Source organism: Cynocephalus volans, chromosome 8 (assembly GCF_027409185.1).
Source record: "Cynocephalus volans isolate mCynVol1 chromosome 8, mCynVol1.pri, whole genome shotgun sequence".
NCBI lineage: Eukaryota > Metazoa > Chordata > Mammalia > Dermoptera > Cynocephalidae > Cynocephalus > Cynocephalus volans.
In genome coordinates, this window is record NC_084467.1 from 48,665,527 (window position 1) to 48,685,753 (window position 20,227).

Below are 20,227 nucleotides of genomic sequence, written 5' to 3' on the forward strand. Positions count from 1 at the left end.
TAAATAAATGAGGGAGAATAGGAAAATCTCTTGTGCAGAAGAATTTCAAATAATTTATGTAAATGCTTTGCCCTCAAAGAGGTGGAGCAAAACCCCATACTTCTTAAGTGTGGGCTGGGCACAGTGACTTCCTCCCAAAGTGTACAGTACAGAAAGGGGGTGAACAGGGTGACTTTAGAGTGGAGAAGCTGGACAGCCACTCTCTCATCCAGGTGGTCAAGGTCAACACCGACAGTGATGAGTCTTGAAAATCACACTTTGTGGTCTTCCTCCTCAAACCTTACAACCCTAATCTAATGATGATAAAATTACCAGACAAGTGTCAGCTGAAGGGTATTCTACCAAACATCCGACCATAAATTCTCTAAACTGTTAAGGCCATCAAAAACAAGAAAAGTGTGAGAAATCGTCACAGCCAAGTGGAGTCTAAGGAGACCTGACGACTAAATGTAATGTGGTATTCTGGGTAGGATCCTGGGACAGAACAAGGGCATTAGGTAAAAACTAAGGAAATCTAAATAAAGTATGAACTTTATAATAATGTATCAACATTGGTTCATTGTGACAAATGTACCACGCTAATGTACCACACTAATGAATAATAGGAGAAACTGGGTGTTGGTTACGTGGGAACTCTGTACAACCTTTGTAATTTTTCTAAAAATATAAAATTATTCTAAAATAGGTTTATTTCTCAAAAAGTATCCATTTCATGTCAGGCACTCTGCAGGGTGTTTTTCACTCATTAGCTAATTTAATTTTCACAGCAATAGATGAGAATATTGAGTCTCAAAGAAATGAAGAGATTTGCCTATAGTCACATAGCTAATAAATCTCAGAGCCATGAATCGAACTTGGGAGTACGTGCCTTCCAAATTCAACATGATGTGATGATACTATATGGCAACTCTAGGACAAGAGGATTCTCCCTGAGGTCAAGTGGTGAGAAAAGGCAGTGGGTGTCCTTATGGAAGATGGGAGTGGGGAATGTAAGTGTTTAGCATCATAGATACTCACAGACCTCTGATTCCCTTCTACAATTCTTGTACGTCTAGATTTCTTGACTAACTAATGTCCTGATTTCAGTGTTTTTGCTTTGAAATGACTACTTAATTTCTTAAACAACTTCCCCTTCCACTCTAACAATCAAGTTTTAGAGCAATATTTAATTTTCCACTCTGCTTTTGCTGAAGAGTAGTCTTTCACTGTGTTTTTGGCTTGGTAACTTTTGCTTAGGGGAAACCCTTCTTAATATGCCAGAGTCCTCCTGAGCACAGCAGAAATTATTTGATTTTGCATTGCATTAACAAACAAAAGAAGAAAAAAGTTCAGCTTCATGTATAATCTCCCTGGAAGCATTGATCAGTTCCTTTTTTTTTTAAGTATTTTAAAATCAAACTATGGAAAAGAAATCAGTTTCCTGATCAGTTTAGCCTGTTCTTCCCTGGTAGAGTGACACTGTTTTATCATCTGGTTTTTCCCCTTTCCCTGTTTTCTGGACTTTGGGCATGAGTTTTACCACATGGGGTGAAATGAACAAGACTAGTCTCATACACACATAACCCAAGGTTTTGTTCCCAGCATATATTTATCAAATCAGTGTCTAGGAGAGAGAAAGAATTAAAGCATTTGAAGTGCCATGTTGGATCTAATCAATAGTCCATGTGGCCTTGCGTTTGGCCACAAGGGAAGGGAACTCCCATGCAGGCCCATTTCACCATCATTGTCCTCCCCACAGAGCTCCTGACATTTGAGCCACCTGCCTAGCTGTCCCTCTTGCATTTCAAACCAACAGGCTCCATACCTTTTCCCACTTATCCACTCCTGCTCTCCCAGTTTCTGCAAATTGCTGCAATGTCTCTGTGGTTATCCAGGTGGGAAACTTCAGAGTCGTCCTGGACTCATCCCCTGAAACACTCTATTTCTCTATTCTGTTGCCAACTCCTGTAGATTTGATCTGTTTTTTCTCAAAACTCCCTTCCCTCTCCTCTGCATTCCCACTGCTTCTGCTTTACTCAATTCCTCATTCTCACCTGGGCCTTTTCAACTATCCCGATTAGTCTTCTCACCTCCAGTCTCTCTCATCTATAATCTATCTTTCATCCTTCCACTGGCTTAATTTCCCTAAAGTGCAGCTCTAATGATGTAACCCCTCTGCTAAAACACTTAAATGGCTCCCCACTGCCTCCAGGATAAACGCCAAAGTCCTTAGCTTGGCGTTCAAGGCCCTTCACCATCTGGCCCTAAACAACCTGTACAGACTCACCTCCTATCACTACCCTACATGAATTTCCTATGCCAGCCAAATTGGTCCCCTCATTACTGTACACATGTGCTGTCTCTGTTTATGGGCCTCTGCTCAAGAGGTTTCTCTTGCTTGGATAGATGTTGTCACTCCTTTCTGATGTTAAAGGTGACATCCCACCTAACCACATGTTGTTCCTGGCCACCCGACCACCCAGCCCCACCCAATTACCTATACTGTTAATTTCTCCTTTTATGTTCACCATTCCAGTGCCTGTTCTATGTTTCCACCTCCACTATCTGAATTATAGACCTCTCAAGGACAATAATGTGACATGTTTAGTAAATCAGCTCTATCAGTCTCTACCTGAGAACAAGGGTGATAGAGTCTGGGCTGTAAGACAACCTGACAGCCATCTTCACAATGAGCTCAGCATCATCCCTTCCCTCTGACAAGGGGGGTCTGTATCAACCAAGACTTTCTCCTTCCTTCTGTCCTTAAAGCTGATCTTAAGGAGGCTCCATAGTCTTTTTATAAACAGGATTCTGCACTCACAAGTGACCTCATCTATTGGTTTCTCAGATGTGCCCAAAGAAGTCCAAGTTCCAGTAGTGGGTTCTAAAGTTGTCTAAAATGGGGAGGAGGGGAGGAGTCTCCCCCCTTTGCCCCCTCCTTCCCTCTGCTGACACCTCACACACGCACTTCTAAATCTGACTCCAGTCAACTTCTACCACAACCATTAAAAAATATAGTGAGCATAAGAACCATCTGAAGAACTTGTTAAATATGTAGATTCCTGTGTCCTATCCCCAGGCATTTGGAATCATCATAGGTATGGACCGCAGCCTGAGATATGTATTTTTGGCAAGCTCCTGGGTTGGTGATTTTGAGGATGGTTTGAGAACCACACTCTGAAAGTCACGATTTTATAATCTGGTCCTTCATTCCTGCCATCTTCACATCCTGTGGGGTAATCTGAACTATTTTCTACTTCTGAAACTTTCCCTGAACACTCCAACCTTTGTGTCATGGCTCCATCTCTGATTCAACAGCAGTGATTTTTCTTCCATCTCCATCTCTCAAAATCCTATCCATCCACATGAATACATGCCTCTTGAAGGCAGAGACATCTGTGTTGTTCACTATTGTACCACTGGCATCTCAAATAGCTCCTGACACATAGGAGAATCTAAAACTACGTGTTGAATAAAGGAACAAATCTGTCAAAATGGAATTTAAATGTCACTGCTTCCTCGAAGCAGTCTTTGATCACCACCAAGAGAAATAGCTTCATCTTCTCAATCTTAGTACCTTCTTTCTTGTATTTAAGACCATGGCATAGCAAACTTTTTCTATAAAGGGGCCCGATATATATTTTAGGCCTTGTGGACATGCAGACTCTGTTGCAACTACTCAACTCTGCTGTTGTAATGCAAAAGCAGCCAAAGACAACATGTGCACAAATGGGCAAGACTGCATTCCAGTAAAACTTTATTTAAAACAAACAGAGAGGTACTGGGCTAGGTTTGGCCCCCAGGCTGCAGTTTGCTGACTTCTGCTCTATGTATTTGTATATAAAGTTTATTTCCTTGGCTAGATTGCTAGATTATAAATTCCTTGAGACAGGGATGGAATCTTTTCTGAGAATAAGTGTGTGTATGAATATTTATATATGTATATGTGCGTTTATACAAGGGTACTTCAAAAAATTCACGAAAAAATGGAATTGAAAGATAAAATGAATCTTTCCATGAACTTTTTGAAGACCCCTTGCATATGTATGTACATAAATAAGCACATTTATATATGTACATATAAAAAGCACACACACACACACACATATACTCATGCACACACTCTGAGTGTGGAAAAGTTATTCAGACTCTTTGATTTTCTGTTTTCTCATTGCTAAACCCTCACTATGAGATACTATGGATGAAATGCCTGGCCTGGGCGTAACCTACAACACATGCTCATTGAGTGTTACTTTCCTCTCTCTTTCCTTAAAACAGTGCTGCCATCACCTGCCCAATGCACTCAGCAAACGTTTGTTATGAACCTGTGATGTCAAAGGACCATGCTTGGAACTCAGTAAAATTTTGAGGTTCACAAGATCAATGTGGCTCAATAGATCACATTCTAGGTCAGGGGTCAAAGAGCTATGCTCGGGTCCCAGCCCTGCTCCCTGCTTCCCCAGTATGTTCCCTGTCTCATTCTTGGAGACAGCCACTCATGCCTTCTTCAATCTCCTTACCCCTCCACACTCCCTGCTCAGACCCCCACCTGTTAGCCAAGGACCTCACCTCACACTCCACAGAAAATGGAGTCACCACACCTTCTGTCACCTTCCCCCACCAACTCTACACAGACATTCTTGACTCTGCCTGTGCTCGCTGCCTTTCCTCCTGCTCCCATAGGCACAGTGTCCCTATACCCGGCAAAGGCAAACCCCCCACCTATACTCTGGTCCCCTCACTTCCCCCTTGCCAATGACTTTAGTCCTTTACACATAAACTCTCTCTTTTGCATCATCAATCATCCACCAAAATGCTCTCATCTCCCACTTAAAAACAAAATAACAAATGAATGACAAATAAAAACCTCTCCTGACTCCCACATCAACTCCCATTTATTATTGCTTTATATCTCTGCAACTTTTCCAGCCAAATTTCTCCAACAATTGTCTCTTATAGTTTTCACATTCTCACTTACATTATTAGTCTTTCTGTTTTTCAGAAAAGTAAAAAAGAACAGAAACGAAAAGAGACAAACAAACATTCATATGCCCACCTTCATAATCTACAAAGGCTAATATTTTGTCTTTTTAGCTTCAGAAATTTAAACTTAACACAAATAAAGCTCTACAGTTGCAACTGCAGATCTCTTTCCCTTTCAAATTTTTAACCCATCCCAAACTGGCTTCCATCTGCAACACTCCCAGCGGCACCAGTACCTTCCATGTTGTCAAATCCAATGGAGACCTCTCTGCTGCCCTCGTTTTACCTCTCAGTGGGAGTCCAGAGCTGACCACTGCCTCCTTCTTGAATTGCGTTCCTCTCTTGCCTGGCACAATCTCATTTGCCCTGCTTCCTCTTATTTCACTGGCCTCTCCTTCTGTCTCCTTGGCTGGCTCCTCCTTTTCTGAACCTCGGGCTTTGGGCTCTTGCATCTCCTCTGTTTCTACACTCTCCCTGAGTGAGCTCACAATGGCTTTAAGCACCATTTAAATGCTAATGATTCCCACGTTAATATTTCCAGCACAGATCCTGAGCTCTAGATATTATCTAGTTTTCTAATAGAGGTTTCAATGTCTTCAGTAAAGCTCTTCCTACAATCCAAGCCTGTTCCTCTCCCCTCTTCTTATCTCAGTAAATACCACCTTCTTGCTTAAGCAAAACACCCTGGAGTTATCCTTATTTCTCCCTTTTTCCACACTCTCTCTGCTCTAATCTAATCTATTACCAAGCTCTATTGGTTGGCCTTCCCAAACCTATTTCCACTCCAACTCCTTTGTCATATAACCTCTTTCTCTTGCATGATTCATCTCCCTCTCTACTAGATAATTACCATTGCCCAGAAGACAAGCTCTCATGTCTCTCCTCTTAAAAGAAGAACAAAGACCCTCTCTTACCTGGATGACTGCAATAGTCCTTCACTGGTCTTCTGCTAACACTCTAGACCCCCCGCAACCTACATCCCACACAGCACCACAGTGACCACTGAATAAATATAAATCTAACGTGCTCCTTTCGTGCTTGAAACCCTTCCCATTGCTCTCTGCATGTCTATGAAAAATAACAAAACAAAACAAAAACAAGCTTTTGCCTTTATCCCTGGCCCAAGTAATGCCACTCATTCTTCTGGCTCATGAGGTGGCATCTGCATGGACTTTCTTTCTGTTGATGAAGCCCAGCCTGCATTTCCCACCTCTGGGCCTTTGTATTTGCTTGAAATACTCTTCATCGGCACCTCCCAAGCCTGGTTCATTCTGTCCTTTAGGGCTCAGCTTAATCATACCTTCTTCAAAGAGATCTCCCATGACCACCTCCTTAAAATAATATCACTTCTATAAATGCTCATTCTATTTTATATCACCCTATTTAGTTTTTTCATAAACATAATTGCAACCAGCTTTCCTTCTTTATTAATTTCCTTGTTTGTTTGTTTTTTCTAGTTTATCATCGGTCTTCTTCTGAGCAGTGTAAGTTCCATGAGGGCAAGACCTTGTTTTGTTCATTCTACATCCCCAAAACTTAGAACAATGCCAAGCATGTAGTAGAAGCTCAATAAATATTTGCTAAATGAACAAATGGCACATTCCTATCTCCTTCTCTCTACCTACTTTTCTGATATATTTGGGATGCCTCCCTTCTATTTAACCACCAAGCAAAGCCACATTAATCATCTGAATCTAGCCTACACAGCAACTCCTTTGTGCTGCCATACCCCAGGAATTGGTCACTCAATGGCTCTTTGTTCCAACCTGTATCACAGGACTAGTAATAATTACAATCACTCATGTTTTTTAGCACTTACTCTATGCCAGGTACAGTGTCAAGTGTTTAAAAAATACTGTCTAACTGGGGCGAGGTGATATCTCAATGTGGTTTTAATTTGCATTTCCCTGATATAATCAAAAAGATGGAGAATAACAAATGCTGAAGAGAATGTGTAGTGAAGGGAATGTTCCTATACTGTTAGTGGGACTGTAAATTAGTATACCCACTGTGGAAAACAATATGGAGGTTTCTCAACAGATAGAGCTACCATACAATCCAGCAATCCCTCTTCTAGGTATATACCCAAAGGAATGGAAGTCATCATGTCTAAGGGATACCTGAACTCTCATGTTCATCACAGCTCTATTTACAATAGTCAAGATATTGAACCAACCTAAATGTCCATCGATGGATGACTGAATAAGGAAAATGTGGTATGAATACACCACGGAATACTACTCTGCCATAAAAAAGAATAAAATTCTGCCATTCACAGCAACATGGATGAGCTTGGAGAAAATTATTTGAGTGAAATAAGCTAGGCACAGAGGGAAAAATACTGCATGCACTCACTCATAAGTGGAAGCAAAGAGAGAAAGAAGTAAGGAAAGAAGGACCACAGTGGTGTCTTGCAGAGGGAGAGAGCATACCTAGGATGGCAGAGCATGGTGGGTGGAGGAGGGGGAGGAAGGTCGGGGATTAATTGTGTCAGGAACACTGGGAATAATCACAATTTATGGTAATGGGCAAGCTGATAGTATTGATCTGGCCATCACATCTTGGGCACAAGTGGTGACAGTCAGCTTTGTATCCCATGAATATGCATAACCAATAAAATTTAAAAATAAATAAGTAAATAGATAGATAGATACATACATACATAAAAAATATGTCTAACTCAACGTGTACAACCACTCTAGGCGACAGGAGTTATGTTCTCCATTTTACAGATGACAAAACTGAGCCCTAGAGAATTTACATAAATTACCCAATGTCACAAAATAAGATGGAACAAGGAATTCAAACCCAAGTGTATCTAATTTCAAAGGTCATGCTCTTCAGCACTGAGCTATATCATATATCTCATTGCAGTGTAATTCTTATACATTTGTCTTTCCCAACCTTCTTGAGGGCAGGGGGTATTATAGAGCTCTGTGCATCCCCACAGTCTAATACCTTACTAGGCACAGAATTGGTACTTAAGAAATATTTGTGAAACAAATAAATCTGTTATGCACAAGTTTATCTGAACACTTTTTGAATCTATAAATATATATTTACAGCCAGAAAGGAACAAAGAAAAGAAATTGGGTTGGATGGCTCTAAGAAGGAGGTACACAAAATAGATAAGTAGGCTAAGTTTGTGGAGTTCCAGACTTCATGTTTTTCACACCAAAGACAATACCAAGGTCACTGCCAAAGAAGACAGACATTATGTAATTAGGGAACATGATGCCAGCAATTACTCCAGAAGCTATTTCAAATTGAAACATGCCGGTGTTTGCTCATGTCCCTGCTCACACAAACAAAAGGCCTACATCTTGGAAACTGTTCTGTTTTGTTTGTTTGCAGCATTTCAAGTCGTTCTTCACTTGGCAGCCAGTGGCACAATCTTGCTGCAAGCACTGCCTGGACCCCAGCTTTTGCTGTGGACTGTTGAAAGCAAAGGAGAAGGTAAATGAGATGCCTGGTTTAGGGCGTGGAGCTTAGACAAGTGTCAGGAGACAACAGAGCCTGCAGGCTCCTGCCTGCTGGGGTGTGACCCATTTACAGGGATGGCGCAAATGGAGGCTCTCTCTGGGGACTGTCTGGGACACCTGCAAAGGCAGGGCAGACAGGGGCCATACCTCCTATTTCCGTGCGTGCTGTGTTATTATACTCTCACATTTGTTCCAACAGCAAATTGGTATTCTTGTTTTGTAGAGGGGAAAGCTGAAGCTGAGAGGCATACATAACTTGTTGAGATAATACACCAGTGGCTGAGCTCAAATTTAAGAGCTGGTTTGTCTCACTCCACAACCTATGCTTATTTTTTTTTAAATCTCATTATCCACTAAGCTCTTACTTCACTACTGCCACATCAACCTCCTTGCTATTCCCAGATCTTCCAGCAGCCCCTGCCCTAGAACTCTCACGCTTGCTGCTTCCTTTTGCCCGACTAGCTCTTTCCCCGGATTCTGAACATCCCACTTCATTCCTGCCTTCAAGTCCTAACTCAAATGTCACCTTCTCAATGGGGCCCTCCCCAACAGCCTCTACCTTTCACTCCCTATCTTCTTTATGTCATGATTTTCCTCCATCAAACTTATTAACATCTGACCTAATATAGGTTTGAATTTGCCTTTTCAAAATTTATTTTTTAATTGACAAATTAAAATTGTATATATCTATGGTATACAACATAATATTTTGAAATACGTATACATTGTGGAATGGCTAATTCAAGCCAATGGCTAATTCAATTCAGTGCTAACTAACATATGCATTACTTCACGTACTTATTTCATTTGTGTTGAGAACAATTAACATCTACTCTCTTAGCAATATTTAAGTATACAATACATAGTTATTAACTATGGCCACTATGTTGTACAACAGACCTTTTGAACTTATTCCTCCTGTTTAACAAAAATTTGTATCTTTTTCACACCAAAGAGAATACCAAGGTCACTGCCAAAGATTACTGCCTAATATCTCCCTAATATCTTCCCCTCACAACCCTGGTGACTACCATTCTACTATCTGCTTCTATGAGTTTGACATTTTTAGATTCCACATATAAGTGAAATCATGTGGTATTTGTCTTTCTGTGCCTGACTCATTTCACTTAATATAATGTCTTCCAGGTTAATCAAAGTTGGCACAAATGAAAGGATGTCCCTTCTTTTTTTTAAGGCTGAGTAGTACTCCATTGTGCATATATACACATTTTCTTTATCCATACATCTGTTGAACACTTAGGTTGATTCTGTATCTTGGCTGTTCTGAAAAATACTGCAATAAGCCCGGGAGTGCAGATATCTCTAACACATACTGATCTCATTTTTTTGGATATATACTCAGTAGTGTAATTCCTGGATGATGTGGTAATTCTATTTTTAATCTTTTGAGGAACCTCCATACTGTTTTCCATAATGGCTGTACTAATTTAAATTCCCACCAACAGTGTGCAAGGGATCCCTTTTCCCCACATTCTCACCAACATTTGTTTTCTTTAGCCTTTTTGATAATAGTCATCCTAATAGGTATGAGGTGATAGCTCCTTGTGGTTTCAATTTGTATTTCCCTGATGTTACTTTTGCTTTTGATGTTGTTTTTGTTCATGGTCTTTTTTTCCTAAACTAGAATGCAAGCATCATGGAGTCGGTGACTTTGTCTTTTGTTCACTGATGCATATCTAGAGCCTACAACAGTGTCTGGCACATGGCTAGTATTCAATAAATAGGCATTGAATAAATAACTAGTTTCAACCTCCAAACATTTTGGACATAGCAGGCCAAGTACATCAGTTTGAAGATAATGCTTCTGGGGAAAAGTTACTGGGAAAACACAAGTCATATCAAGGAACTGACAATATTGAACAGTAGAGAGAAGGGGTATACTAGAACCAGACTGTCTGGGTTTAAATGCTAGCCCCTTCCCTATCACTTCTATCACCTTGGGCAAAGAAACTAACCTCTTTGTGCCGCAGTTTCCTGATTTGTAAAATAGATATGATGAAAGCACCTATCTCATAGGGCTATTCTAAGGATTAATGAGTTATTAGGTATTAGGTATTTAAAACAATGCCTGGAACATTGTAAGTGATATACAATTATTTGCTTTTGTTATCATTATCTAGTTACTATCAGTTACCTGAAGCATAATGCTGTAAAATTTTCCCATGAAAGGACTAAAACCAAGATATATCTCTCTTCAGGCATCCTGAAAACCATTCATCTATGCTGAGATTATTCTGCGAAAGAAAAGAAAAAGGGGAAGGAAAGAAAAACAAAACAAAGCAAAGCAAAAAACAACCAAAACCAAACCAAAAATTCAATGCCTTCTTATCCTCAGTCCTGAGTTAAAAAATCAAGCCCTATAGCAATATGTTCAGACACTGAGACACTGATTATAAGAGGCAATTTAGATTTTCCCTGAAATATTAAAAGGGTAACAAATTATAGTGCAGTGATGCTGAAATAATTTGATTTATTTAGGGAGAGAGGTGAGCTTTATTAACGTAATACCATCAGGCCATCCTTTTTACTTCCTCAGTACAAAGGACATGGTTGGTGTTCAAACCTCAGAGCAACACAATATGTGAAGCAAGGTATTTGCACCTGCTGGATCCTGAAAGTCATCTCAATAGTCATCTTCTTCTGGAAGTCAAGGAGAACAGGGTACTCAGCCAGACTGCTGCTGGGAAGTGTCTGCCTACAGGCTACCATGCCTGATAGATACATGCATATGTGAAAGGGGCAACCTGTTACAATTTATTGTTCCTTTGTTCTTTCCTAAAACAAATATTCATGGATCATCTTTCTTGTGCTAAGCCTTGTGCTAAGTACCTGAAGAAGGACTTGGTCCCTGCCCTTATGGTATTTAGAGTATAGCAGTTTCTCCTGTTAACTAAAATGATGGGCTGCATTTTTCTGTAATAGATATTTTTATCAGAAAGTACAATTCTCTCTCTCTCTCTTTCCCTCCACCCCTACCTTTCATTTAACCATCCATTCATCCATTGAAGATTCTCTGAGCATGATCTGTCAGCTCCTGCTGCTAGGTGCTAGGGGTCAGAGACGAATATATGTTATTTCACTGATATGGATTCTGTCTTGCTCCACAAGGGACGTAACATGTGAAGACTCCACACAAATAAATAAATGCTTTAAAGAGTTACACTTTACACAGGTGCGGGGCTGAAGGAGTAGGGCACATAGAAGAGAACTGTATTTTAAGTGAAGCTGAGGCTTCAGAAAAACACTGGAGGCAGGATATTGGGACTAGTGAGGAAGATTTCTCACCAGATATGGTAGGAGATTAGACTTCCACCAGAAGTTAAGATGTATATATTCATGTATGCATTAACACCTAAGAGTTTAAAAAAGGGGTAGCATAGGGTGTGATAGAAAAAGAAGAAAACAAAGATTATACAGAAGATATTATGAAGACATAAGACTGGAGGCTTTCTTGAATCTCCAAATTCACAGGAACAGAAATGCGTATTCACACCCCTACCGGTTAACTGCCATAACAAGTTTCTCTAAAGCTTGATCTCTGACTTGATGGTCGTTTAATCTAATGACAGCTCTGCTTCTACAATGACAAGCAGAGAACAATAATAAAGCCATATAACTCTGATCTTGTCATCGGATTGCTCAAAAACTTCTAATGACTGCCAGCTTCCTACAGAATGAAGTTCACACTCCTCACCACAATGCTCCAAATCCCTCATGAAGTCCTACTTTCCACCCTCCCTCCCACTGCTTCTCTCCTGCAGCAGCTTATCCAGTGCCTGCTGGACTGTTTGGGTGCTATAAACACTGCTTCTATTTCCTCTCATCTGAGCCTTGCTCCTTGAACAGTGTTCACCAGGATGCTTTCCCCATCACCTTGCCCTACTGCAATGCTACCCACTCTTCACATCCAGCTCAAGTGCTACTCACTTACTCAAGAATTATTTATTGAGAACCCTAAGTGTCATGCCTTGGTAATAGCAAGATGAGTGGGAAATAGATCCTCACTCAAGGAGCTCAGAACTTTAGTCAGAGGTAGGAGAGGTGGAGGAGGTAACAAAGAAGTACAAGCTTGATGAATTCTTTCTCTGATTTCTCCAGCCAGTCAGAATTAATCTGCTTTGCTTCCAAAGTCCCTATCACAAGGTCAGGCATACAATAGGTGCCATTTACTTATTTGCTTGCTTACTTATTTTGTTGTTTATTTGTATCCCTATTATTGCATGGAGCAATTTGCATTTGTGATGCTTTTTTTTCTTTATGCCTGTTTCCTCCACCAGAGAGCAAAGGCGTTGACTTAACTGCTACTGCATACTGCAATGCACAGTGCCTTCCACACAGTAGGTGTCAAATGTTTGCTGAATAGTTTGCTGAATAAAAGTGAATTAAAATGGGGAAAAGGTTAGGTGAAAGGTGGGGGAAAGAAAAGCTGATAGGCCAAAATTGTCTCATTAATTTCAGTTTGAGTGTTTTGGACCTTACTGTTTCCTCCAGGTTACTAATGCAAATTTATCTGAGCAAATAAGCTTTCATATTTGCATTTCTTTGAACCCTAATTTGACATGCAAATAAGTCACTAACTAGGAGTGGGCTTCAATTAGCTGTGTTTAAACAGAAATCTCCATAGCTGTTCAGAGACCTGCATATAAAAAGCTAGCACTAGTCAGTATGGGTAACAATGACATCTATGACAGCTAAGGGGACACATTCTCCATATATTTTTCTGAAGTATCCCATCCACCTCTTCCAGCGCCTCTTTCCCTGAAGCATAGACTCTGAGAGCTGAAAGACACTTAAAGGCCTGAAAGAACACTTGGTCCAACTCTCCCAGACTCTCAGTTGGAATCCCCTCTACTAGGAGCACCCAGGCTCTGTTGTCATATCATCTGTGACAGGGAGCTCAGTACCCATAAAGCATGCCCTCACTGTCCAAAAGGCCTTCCTCATATAGAGCATAAGAAATTCAACTCCTTGTACTTGATTTCTACTAAATCCAGACAGGATTAGATTGCTCTTTTTCATAAAGCAGCACTTCAGACATTTCAATACAGCAGTCAGAATCTTCTTCTTGCTAAAAGTAGTAGTAATCACCATCATCATCATCTTTACCCTGTACTGATTCTCAACTCTCTCATTCCATTCTCTTACACTGGTTGTCTTTTTTTTTTTTTTTTTTTTTATCTTGAATCTGCTGAGCTCACGTGAATTCACTGTGACTTTTGCACACCATTCCTTTCTAAATGGATAGCTTTTGATCTTATCACTCAGGTCTCCACTCAAATGTCCCCTCTCCAGAGATGCCCTGTCTGACCATCCTGGCTAAAGCAGAACTCCCATCCTTTCACCTCTCCCCACATACTGCAGACACTCTTTACCACAGTGTTCTGTTATCTTCAAAACAGAACTCACAACTATCTGAGATTGTCTGGCATAAGAAAGAGTCTGATGCCAGTTTTTCGTGTTTGACTGCTAACAGCTTTTAAGTCTTACAGCTCTCCTTTCTGCCCCACATCTGGGAACACTGAGAAGAAAGCCTGGCGTGCCCTCCTTTGGCATCAGTGAGAGGTTCAAACCACATAGGCCCCTATGGGCACACAGGAACTCTCGTCCCACCTCCACACCCTGACCACCATAAAAATTCCAAGACAGTCTCATATCCATTATCTCTTAAGCCATTTTCAGACTAGCTTGGGAAGTATTCCTGCTCTCTCCAGAAAGGCTTATTATGTGAGTAATAAACCTTTTATATCCTGTTGAGGACATGTGTGGTGTCATCAGTTTCAACATCTAAACCAACTTTTTGGTGGGAATCCATTGTTTCTGAAGAATGTTTACAATATGTAACTGATTTATTTGTTTAATTTTTAGTTTCATTAGTATCTTTCTCTCTCACTGGAATGTAAGCTCTGATTTTCCACCATCTCTGAAGGATGCAGAAAGGAGCCTGCCTGTTGAACGAAGAAATGATTCTGAAGTCCTTACCATAGTTTTTGTTGTAATGGCCCCAAATAATGACTTCCATTAGTATTACTTCTAGTACCAGCACATTGGTGCCAGCCTGTTTTTAGTGCTTTATTTGAATTAATTTCTTTACTCTTCATATCAACTCTATAAATACTTATCTCCATTTTACAGAGGAGCAAAGTGAGGCACAGGGAGATGAAGTAACTTGCTCAAAGTCAGACAGCAGATGGCAGAGCTGAGATTAGCATGCAAGTGGTTGGGCCACAAACGTGCCCCTAAGCACTTTGCTAGACTGCCTCTCACTGCTGCTCTGCTGTTGCTATGTTGAGTCAATACCATGTGTCAGGAACCATAATCATCTCATCCAATTCTACTAAAGCCTTCCAGGTGGGCATCTTGCCGCCCATGTGCAGATAAGGAAACTGTAGCTCAGAAGTATGAAAGGTTCTCTTGGACACGGCGGGTGGCCAATGATCTCCCTGTTACCCCCACCTCAAAGCCCCTAGATATTGTGGGATAATAGGGGGTCCCTATAGGGCTTTGAGGACATGAAACTGGAAGCACAGGAGAACAGATGCTTGTGCTGAGAAAAATTATCTGGGAGGCTTGTTTGATAACTAATAGTAAGGAATTGGGAAAATTACTTGAATTCTATCTTCTACTGCATATTAATAAAAAAAATAAGGATCCTTATAATTAACACTTAGCTGTTCAAAGGATTATAATCCCCCAGCACTTCTATTGATCTAAGTGAATTGCTTTTTTAAAAAAAAGTAATTTTTGATTGTAGAAGTAATATATGCTCATTACAGAAAACTGAAAAAATAGAGAAATCTATGAGAAGACACCGAATAACTCATAAACCTATCATCCAGTTATAAATACTTATAATAGATGTTTTTAAAATTATATAATAGTTCTAAAGGTCAATTCTTAAAAACATGACATGGCTTTAAGTTAAATTCTGATTCTAACCAGCTGTGTGACATTCACAAGTTATTTTGCCTCTTTGAGTCTTAGTTTCTTTGCAGAAAACACAATATCTGGATTAAACCACCTGTCAAGATGATTTGTGAGAGTTCAAAAAGCAAGCATACTTGGTAGCATTTAGCATGGTGGCTGGACCATAGCAACTCCCCAGTAAGGATTAATTTTGTTCTTATTTCCTTTCTTTGTAACTCTGAGTCCCACACTTCATTTAATGAATAAAGTCAGAAAAGTATTTACTCTCTCATTCTAAACATGTTCACCAATAATCTACCAGTTTATATTCTGATACAGTTCCTGAAGTGGTAGAGAAGAAATTAATTTCTTTGACCTAAGGGGTAAGATGTTTTTTCTCTAAGTTCATATCAGTACTTCTAAAAAGAACGGAGGGTTGTTTTTGGTTTGTTTGTTTTGCATATGTCATTCTTAAGTTTTACAACAATACGAGAAAAAATGTCAATTATGTCAAAATAAATTTTAGGGTTAACTCTCATATAGGAAAGAATAATCAGAATAAGGATATAATTTATAAAAATGTGTATTAGATATTGTTATACTACTATCAACTGGAAACAGATGGCATGATCCTTTACAGAACTTAGTTTTTCTTTTTTGCATATATTGAGGAAACAAAGTGAAAGTCACTATAGCTATTCTTATTAAGGAGTTCACAATCAAGAGAGAAGAGTGAATTAACAATTTTGGCAAATTTTGGTAATAAGTATTATGAAAGAAAGATACTCAGAAGAGGATGTCCAAACAGGATGGAAAGTGAGGGAAAACTTCCTATAACGGTCCCTTGAGATAAATTCAGCATATGCATAGAAGCCATCTAGCAAGAAAAAAGGAGAGAAGGACATTCAGGTAGAAAAGACATTGGGAAGATACGTATGCATGAAATGTAATGCTGTCTTCAAGAAACTAGAAGAAACCACCATCACTAAGTAGGCTGTAATGGATAGCCATAGTAACACATACTGAGCACTATGTGCTGCACATGTGTCTAAGCAGGGAATTTATCATAAGAACCACTCAGGGACCCAGGACCAAAGGGTAGGAACAGAGATAGGTTTTGGAAATGCACTAGAACTAGACCACCATCAGGAATGTCTTTCCATCCCTCTCTCTCTCCAGACACGCTTCCTCTGCTTCTCAGATCCATATATCACAGAGCATAGCTGCAAAAACCTCTGAGTTTTGCAGGTTCTCAAAATGTCTAGGGAGGGAATTAATGGCCCAGCTTGGATCAGTCAGCAGTGACCAGGGAAACAGTGTCAAGTTTAGGAAAAAGGCAGATAAGCCTGTGACCATGCTGATGGGAGTGTTGCACAGAGGAGCAATTTCACAAAAGAGGGTGATAGATGGGTAATCCCACTGGTCTCATCTATGTGAGCACTTGGTGTTGAATCTTGAGGCTGGCATGCATCGGATCAGGAAGTTTTTTGTCTGGTAAGCTAAACCATATTCATCTCATGTTAAAGCTATGAGCAGGCTTTGAAAGATTTAGACTAGGGAATGACACAAGGGTCAAACATTCATTTTAGGAAATCACTCTTGTGGAGGCTTTCAGGTAAACTTAATGGACCCAAAATGGGTGCATGTATCTTCATTCCCTCCCAAAACACCAGCCCAAAATGACAGCCAAGAAATAAACATACAGTGAAAAAAAATTAAAGGAGGAAGTGGCTGAAAGGTGGAACATCATCAAATTTTTAGAAGGTGGATTAGAAATGAGCTAACAGGGCAGAAACTGAACACTGATTGCCTACAGAAGGAACGCTAAAGAGAAAAGAGCCCATTAGCCCCAGAACATCCTAGCAAAGGCTAGTATTTGGAAGCCCTGAATTCTCAGAAAGGCCAGTATGGGGCTTGAGACTGAAAAGATGTCTGGCTAAGACCATAAACATAATATTTAGACAACCAGAGCCCTTTCTCTTCCCTGTGTAGTCAGGGGACTAATATTCTCTCACACTTGTAGGAGAGCAAAGTCTATTTAGCAGAGCAGTTGCATCTAGAAGCTCTAAACTTGGGGACACCAGGCACAGCGAGGAGCAGGGAGAGGAGATCTACTAGAGACAGGAGAATTAGGTGCAATTTGCATCCTAAAATGTTAGACCCTCTCCTAACTCTCATTCCTTGTCTGTTATCAGAATACTATAAACTGGACTCCTGCCTCTTTCCAAGCAAGAAATTAGGGAATTTTCTATGGAGAAACAGATTGGTTCTGGAGAAATAACAACTGACACCAATATTTGGGAGGAGAAAAAAAAAGTATATTACTTTCAGTGAAAAAGTTAACTTGCAAGAGTAAAGTCCATCTGTTGATAAGCTTCCCTCCTCTTCCATCCCAATCTCCTCACGTAATTTCTAATCAGCTTTTAATTGCTTTGCAATTATATGTGAATGGACAGCCAGTGAGCGTCAGACATTGAGGAAAGCCTGTAAGAAAAAATTCTCATTCCACAATAAATAGAAAATATACTCAGAAAAAGCAAAGGTATTTCAGGGAACACAGGACAAGAATAATTTTAAAAGAATTCTTATTATGTGCATGGATGAGAAGATACTACGTCTATAAATGAGGAACTAAAAAAAGAGTTCTATGAAATAAAGCATGATAACTGAAATTTTTAAAAATGTCATTAAAAGGGTTTGATGGTGAAGTTTAGAAATCACAAGAAGAACAAAGGGCAAAGGAATGGCTATAGGAAAGAAAAGATTCAAAATTAAAGGATCAAATCAGGAAGTAAAAAAGATCTGACTAAAGGGAGTTTCTGGTTAGGGGGATATAGAGAGAGAGAAAATAAAGGGGGAAAGTTTTCTACAGACTTATGTATAAAATTTCAGGGAATTAAGACATGAATTACTAAATTAAAAGTACCCACTAAGAATCCGATAGAATGACTTGGGGGAGAAAAGGTTTACACCAAAGCATATTACTGTAAAATTTCAGAATAACAATAAAGAGGAGTTGAACCTAAAAATGCAGAGAGATAAAAACAAGAAAACAAAAACGAAACAACCAACCAGACAAAAGCTGCTCACGAACAATACACAAAGAGAATGGCATTAGATTTTGTCAAGCAACACTAAGTTCTGGGAACCAATGAAACGCTATTTAGAGAAAATGATTTTCATCCTAAAGTCTACATCCAGCCAAATGATCAATCGAGTGTGAAGGTTAGAATAAAGACATTTCCAAACACTCAAGGACTCAAAAATGTTACCTCCTGTGCACACTATCTTAGACAGACAGAGGAGGGTGTGCTTCTGCAAAATGAAGACAGTCAACCAAAACATGAGAATATATAGAATCAAGGAAACAAAAAATTCAACACAGAGGAGTGGAAATTCCAGAACAACAGCTGTACACCAAGCGTGGTAATCAAGTAGTCGGACTGAAGTAGGAGAATGGAGAATTGAAAGAATGAGATCAACAGGAACAGAAAGAGCTGAAGAAAAGTTTGGAAGTGCGTGTGGTCATTGGAAAAATTACTAATAAGTACTTGAGAGATTTGTAGAAACACTTGAAAAGAATAGTAATAGACACTGAAAGCTAAGCAAATGGAAAAAAAATGAGGTGAATATTAATTCTAGGAAAAACAAAAATCTATAAGATAAAAGGAACATAACCAACATACACAAATTGGGGCTATGAGGTAAACAGTTGCAACACAGTCATAATAAGGTAAAACTAATTATTTATATAACTTGAAATAAATTTATTAAGAGGATAGAAGAGAGAAAGTGGGGGTGGTGATACAAAAAAGAAAAAACCTAAATCTTCAACCACCAGAACAAAATATAAATACATATTTTTTAAAAATGTTCAACCAAGAGATAATAGTATAAGCGTATTACTGTAGTATACAATTTTTTTATATTATGACACATGAAAATATATACCAGGAAAAAAAAAAAACAGCTAAAAGAGTATACATTTGTTGCATTTAAGTAACAAAACCTGAGGATGGGGAAGGGTCATGGGACTACTGCATTTCATTAAAAGTTATTTCATATAACTGGTTGTATTAAACCAAGGACATGAGACTATATTGATTAAAATATTTTAAATAACATATTTGTAAGGAAGATTTTTATAAGAAAAAAAGAATTCTGGACTTACCTAGTGTGATAGAGACTGTTTTTAATCTAAAGAATTTGGTAAGGCCATCTAGGAAATGTGTTTATTTTGTAATGTTTTGGAAAAATCTCCAAATTAAAGGCTGGAGTATTTGACTGGGCTATGCTAATGTATGCTTTCAGACTGGTCTTCCCAGCAGAAAATCAGGTCTTGAGCTCTCCAGAATCTATCCAACAAGGTCTATGGTTGTTCTAATTTATTTTCATTTTAACTTTTGCACCAAATTAAGCACCAAGCTTGTACCAAAAGAAGCTAAGGAAATTTCTGAAGCACCATAACTCTGAGAAAAGCCCAAGTAGGCAGGAACTCTAAAGTGATCCATTTATTGATCAGAAAGGATTTGATGACCATCTAAGATTGCATAAATAGTGGTAAATAAGAAAGATAATTTTTTTGCCTTCACAGAGCTTGACTTTTAATATCTGTGATAGTGCTTGTGAACGTTCGAGACATTTACCTAAATAAAAATAAGAACTCTGCAGCTATGCAGTGATTTACAGATTACAAAGTACTTCCTCAAACATGATTTCATGTTACTTCTTACCAAAATCTTACAAGCAGTAATTATTATCATCTTCTCAAGGAGGGTAAGTAAATTATAATTGCTAATTATAATGTCTGTATTTTGAGTACATAATACACATGTCACTCACAAGCCATGGTCTTTATA